This window comes from Calliphora vicina, chromosome 4 (assembly GCF_958450345.1).
Source record: "Calliphora vicina chromosome 4, idCalVici1.1, whole genome shotgun sequence".
Classification (NCBI taxonomy): domain Eukaryota; kingdom Metazoa; phylum Arthropoda; class Insecta; order Diptera; family Calliphoridae; genus Calliphora; species Calliphora vicina.
Genome location: NC_088783.1, coordinates 38,370,248 through 38,376,539, shown reverse-complemented (window position 1 = coordinate 38,376,539; position 6,292 = coordinate 38,370,248).

The following is a 6,292-nucleotide window of genomic DNA, read 5'->3' as shown; positions in this document are numbered from 1 at the left end:
TTTGAAAAAAATTATTTACACAAAACCAAAATTAAAATTTTCTCAGTAATTTTTTTAATGTCCAGTTTTTTTTTTTGATTTGTCCAGCTTTTTAAAGCCAAATGTCCAGCTATTTGCGAATCTGAATCTGGCATCCCTACTCCTATGTGTGATTTTTTGAGTTTTTTTCCAGATTCCGCTTTATATGTATGTAGTGAGACTTGAGGGAGAGAATTCAAACCATAGCGCATCTGTTAGTTTTCCGTTTTAAATTGAGAACTAAGCATAGTTTTCAACCCAATATATTGAGATATATAATCATCGAGCGGGGGTTATGCCTAACTAATTCAAAGAATCGTGGATTCATTCATTATATATTGTGATTTAAATACCAATAAGTCAAAGTAGAATAGTTCTCCCCTTCTTAGATATTTGCTAAGTAAATTATTCTTTCACAAGCCGGATGTTGGTTATCAGCGCAGGCATCTTCATTTCCTTCATCCATGGATTTTCTTAATCCTTGGATGATTCTTAACATTGATGTATCATTCCTTGATCATAGTTTGAATTTAAAGCATATTGCTTAATTAGTTTCGAATGTGGAAATGCTCAAGCTTAGTATATCATCAACAAGGATGTCAAACCGTAGTGGTAGATCCCCAGTCATAGTTTAAGATCTAAGGAATCAAAGTATATTTTATCAAAGTACAATTGAGTTCTAAAGACTTCCTCAGTAATTTACAAAAGTTTGGAATCTATGAAGCAAAAGTATAGTGAATATTTAAGATTTTGGACGAGGTATATGACAAAGCATAATTATAAGTAGGAAGTAAAAGAATATTGGTCTCCATCCTCCATAGTGGATTGTGTTCGAAGAAAGGTCATTATCGGCAGTGTAAATTGAAGTATAATGAAAAGTACAAAGGTCTAAAATTCCTGAAAAGTGAGTTGAGTATTAAAGAATACTACCATATTAGTCTCCCTAATCTCGACAATATTTGGATATCGAAAAATAGGACGTTCAAATAATTTTCTTCAATCGTTAAATTGTTATAAAGAGATAACAGATTCGTAGTTGCTACTGAATTTGTTGTCAATCGAAGGATTTAGCCTTGGTGACCGAATTTTACAATTGTGGCTACAAAATTTTAGAAGAGATAACAAAAGTTTGATTACTTCAACCAAAATGTTTCCTTATTAATTGATTTTCTGTAGCTAGAACCGAAATATTCTATGTGTGCAACCAAATCAGTCGATTGGCAACAAGTTCGGTAGCCACTGCGAATATCTTTTCTTTGTGAACTAATGAACCAAAGTAAAGTGCATTTATAATTAAGCTCAAAGAAATCAAAGCATTATGATTCTCTCAGTTTTTGGAATAATAGTGGATTTCTAGGAAGACAACTAGGAATTCAACACTTAGTGGTTGATCCTTGTCCATATTTTTATGTCTAAGGAGTCAAATCATAGTAATTTCATCAAACGTCCACCGTACAAACAATTCATATCAAAGTAGATTCCTCAAGCATTTAAATATCCTAAAAACGAAGCCAAAGTATAGTAGACTGATTTCTCAATCAGTCTTTTAAATGGGACCTACGAAGTAAAAGTGTAAAGTTTTTCTAAAATCCTCTATCCTGAAAGAGAGTTGAAAACTTAGAAATAAAGCGCTATTGGTCTCTCAAATTCCTATATCAATTTTAATTAAGAACTCAATGCATAGTGGAGTACTCAAAATCATGGTGGATCTTTCAAAACTTTGACATAGGAAGAGTTAAGACTCAAAGGATTTTGGCACACTTATTCCTCGATTGTATTAAAAAAACTAAAAAGTCGAATAATAGGAGTTCTTTCAATTATACGATACGATATCCCCCATCCACGATTATACTTTAAATACTAATAAGTTAATTGGTGTTTTCAAGTGTTTCTTTCAATAGTATGAACTTAGGAGAAAAAGCTAAATATATTTTCCAAAACTCGGAAGTGGGTCCTTGATTGAGAACTGATTAAATACTTGCTTTTAAGCATTAAGACTCATTCATATCAATAGTCAATACAAATGATAATAGAGCTAGCTACAATGTCTGATCTGATGGATATTCTTCTATAGTGAAAATCCTTAGGAATCTTAAATGTTGCTATGATTTAAAGAGTTTCAATGTGATGGTGACTTGACAATTAAATATTAAGAATAACAAGACTGAAGATATTGCCAGGTGTTAATGAACGACAGCAGCTTATATATTATCTAAGTAAGCGGCACTGTTTACGAAAAAGATGAACTTACTGGTTGTCTTTGGAAAAATCAATTTCAAGATTAAAGAAAGACATAAGTAAGAGGTAAGAACATTTAAATCAAGTTCCTGTTTGCATATCCGTGAGAATCGTATTCCATAAATGCTAAATTTCTGTAGCTTAAAGTATTAGGACGAAAATAATAATGTTCTTATATCTCATTAGAAATCTTAATATAAACCAGCTTTTGTAACTCTCTCTCACTAAACGTCGCTTGCAGTTTTTATTCCAATATTAGCTAAATTAATATCATCAGATTAAAAAGAATATCTAGTTCACAAACTCTCCTCCAATCCCTCCTCTTCTTTTCTTATTTAATCCGTGGAGGCCAACTACCCAAGAAACATGTGTGCTTTTTGGAATTCTTTTCAATTCTTGACCAATCAAATTGTATCTTTAGCATACAAAACAAAATATGCATGCTGCACGTACATATGAAAACAATGTTTAAATTGTTTGACAAGAGTCAAGTGTCAGTTAAATTCTCGCATACAAAATTTTAACAAAGTAACAACAACAACAATATGAAACGTTGGTAAATAGAAGATCATTGGACCCCCTAAGGTGATTTCGCAAATTAATATGAAAAATTATGAAAATAAATGACAGTTTTCGTTGTTTCTTTTTCTGTCCAGCTCTTGCAACTTTATTGCCCAATTGCTAAGTTAGTTGTTGTGTTGTTGGACAATAACAAACATAACATATTAGCCTCAGTACGCCTAAGATGCATGTTCCATGGTTGTGGTTCAGCCTGTGCCATCATAAATTGTTGGTTACTCTTCTTAAATAAACAATCATCATCATCAGTTGGAATATTAACTGTGCCCAGAGGTATTTTTTAATATTTATTTTTCTACATTTATTTTGTAAAGTTTTTTTTCCTGTCTTCTTTTGTTGCATTTAGCTTTCATTAGTTTCTAATGTAATCACATGGAATGGATGGGTTTTTTTTTTGTTATCCTACCGAAATGCTAATAAAATGTAAAATTAAGAAATGTAAAAGATGAACTCTATGTATTCCTTTAGGAGGCTTTTTAATATGGTTGCTATTATTTTATTACTTGGGTTTTGTTTTTTAGCTTGCAGTTATTTTTACAACGATTTGTTTCCAGATGCTTCCTAGCATTTGCTTTATTTGTGCGTGGTATTATCATTTTGTTGAATATGAATTATTATTTTATGAGTTGTTTACGTGCTCTAGGTTTTCTTATGGATTGTTATAGTTCAAATAGAAAATTAAGAACAGAAAAGTTACTTAAATGAATTAGCAGTAGTGGCCAATAAAAGGTACGCAGGAAATTATAAACAACACTCACACCAGTCTAAACTATAGACGAGACTAAAGTTAACACTATAGTCGAGACTAGAGTTTATACTACAGTCAAACCTATAGTCAACAATACAGTCGAGACTATACACAAAGTATTTGTCGAGACTAAAATCAAAGTATAGTCGAGACTATAGTCCAGACTATAGTCAAAGTATAGTCGAGACTATAGTCAAAGTATAGTCGAAACTATAGTAATAGTATAGTCGAAACTATAGAACAAAGTATAGTCGAAACTACAGAACAAAGTATAGTCGAAACTATAGAACAAAGTATAGTCGAGACCAAAGTCAAAGTATAGTCGAGACTATAGTCAAAATATAGTCGAGGCTTTAGTCAAAATATAGTCGAGGCTATAGTCAGACTATAGTCAAAGTATAGTCGAGGCTATAGTCGAGACTATAGTCAGACTATAGTCAAAGTATAGTCTAGACTATAGTCAAAGTATAGTCGAGACTATAGTCAAAGTATAGTCGAGACTATAGTCAAAGTATAGTCGAGACTATAGTCAAAGTATAGTCGAGACTATAGTCAAAGTATAGTCGAGACTATAGTCAAAGTATAGTCGAGGCTTTAGTCAAAGTATAGTCGAGGCTATAGTCAAATTATAATCTAGACTATAGTCAAAGTATAGTCGAGACTATATTCAAAGTATAGTCGAGACTATATTCAAAGTATAGTCGAGACTATATTCAAAGTATAGTCGAGACTATAGTCAAAGTATAGTCGAGGCTATAGTCAATGTATAGTCAGACTATAGTCAAATTATAATCTAGACTATAGTCAAAATATATTCGAGAGTATAGTCAAAGTATAATCGAGACTAAAGTCAAAGTATAGTCGAGAGTATAGTCAAAGTATAATCAGACTATAGTCAAAGTATAGTCGAGGCTATAGTCAGACTATAGTCAAAGTATAGTTAGACTATAGTCAAAGTATAGTCGAGGCTATAGTCAAAGTATAGTCAGACTATAGTCAAAGTATAGTCTAGACTATAGTCAAAGTATAGTCGAGACTATAGTCAAAGTATAGTCGAGGCTATAGTCAAATTATAATCTAGACTATAGTCAAAGTATAGTCGAGACTATATTCAAAGTATAGTCGAGACTATATTCAAAGTATAGTCGAGACTATATTCAAAGTATAGTCGAGACTATATTCAAAGTATAGTCGAGACTATAGTCAAAGTATAGTCGAGGCTATATTCAATGTATAGTCAGACTATAGTCAAATTATAATCTAGACTATAGTCAAAATATATTCGAGAGTATAGTCAAAGTATAATCGAGACTAAAGTCAAAGTATAGTCGAGAGTATAGTCAAAGTATAATCAGACTATAGTCAAAGTATAGTCGAGGCTATAGTCAGACTATAGTCAAAGTATAGTTATACTATAGTCAAAGTATAGTCGAGGCTATAGTCAAAGTATAGTCGAGGCTATAGTCAAAGTATAGTCAGACTATAGTCAAAGTATAGTCTAGACTATAGTCAAAGTATAGTCGAGACTATAGTCAAAGTATAGTCGAGGCTATAGTCAAAGTATAGTCGAGGCTATAGTCAAAGTATAGTCGAGGCTATAGTCAAAGTATAGTCGAGACTATAGTCGAGACTATAGTCGAGACTATAGTCGAGACTATAGTCAAAGTATAGTCGAGACTATAGTCAAAGTATAGTCGAGGCTATAGTCAAAGTATAGTCAGACTATAGTCAAAGTATAGTCGAGGCTATAATCAAAGTATAGTCGAGGCTATAATCAAAGTATAGTCAGACTATAGTCAAATTATAATCTAGACTATATTCAAAATATATTCGAGACTGTAGTCAAAGTATAGTCGAGACTAAAATCAAAATATAGTCGAGAGTATAGTCGAGGCCATAGTCTACCCTACAGTTGAGACTATACTGTCAAGACTATAGTCTACACTACATTTGAGACTATAGTCTACACTACAGTCGAGACTTAATCTACACTATAGGCGAGAGTCAATACGAGTCCACATGTAAGGGATGTAAGAGAGCATCTATACTATTCCTACTTTAAAGAAATCTATGGCCCTCTATTCATACATAATATTCCACACATCTGCTTCAACAATCAACTATATTTGAATAATTTTTTCATTGCTAAAAGCAGCACAAACATTTTTCACATCTTAATAAAGTTAAATTTTGCAAAATTGTAAAGTATGAAAAAAAAAACACGCACACATAAAGAAATCAAGTGCTTAAATACATATAATCAAAGTACTAAAAGAATAACGTAATAAATAAAAGCGAGTACTCCACCGACTCCCCTAAAGTCCCACAAGATTAATTTCAACAAACATGAGAAATTCTAAGTAGCTGCGGCGAGTGACTCTTTAGCAAAACATGACAGCGAGCAACGCAAAAATTTTTGTTCAAATGTTTTAGTTGCAACAATTGTCGACGTCTACAGCAATGGCCAATGGCGTCTACAACTATTTAAATCTACAAAAATGTCCACTAAATGTTGCTCACTTTAAGGTAAAGCAGAAATCGTTACTAACGACCCTGAAGTAGCTGTCCGCCATCTCTTGACGAGGAGGTGGTTGTGGAGGAGGCTTTTTAAATTGTTCGCTACAATGTCTATTAAAATTTCGAGTCCATAAATCTTCTTAAACAATTTTGTTTATTTTTATAAAAAAAATTCAAACAATTTATACAGAC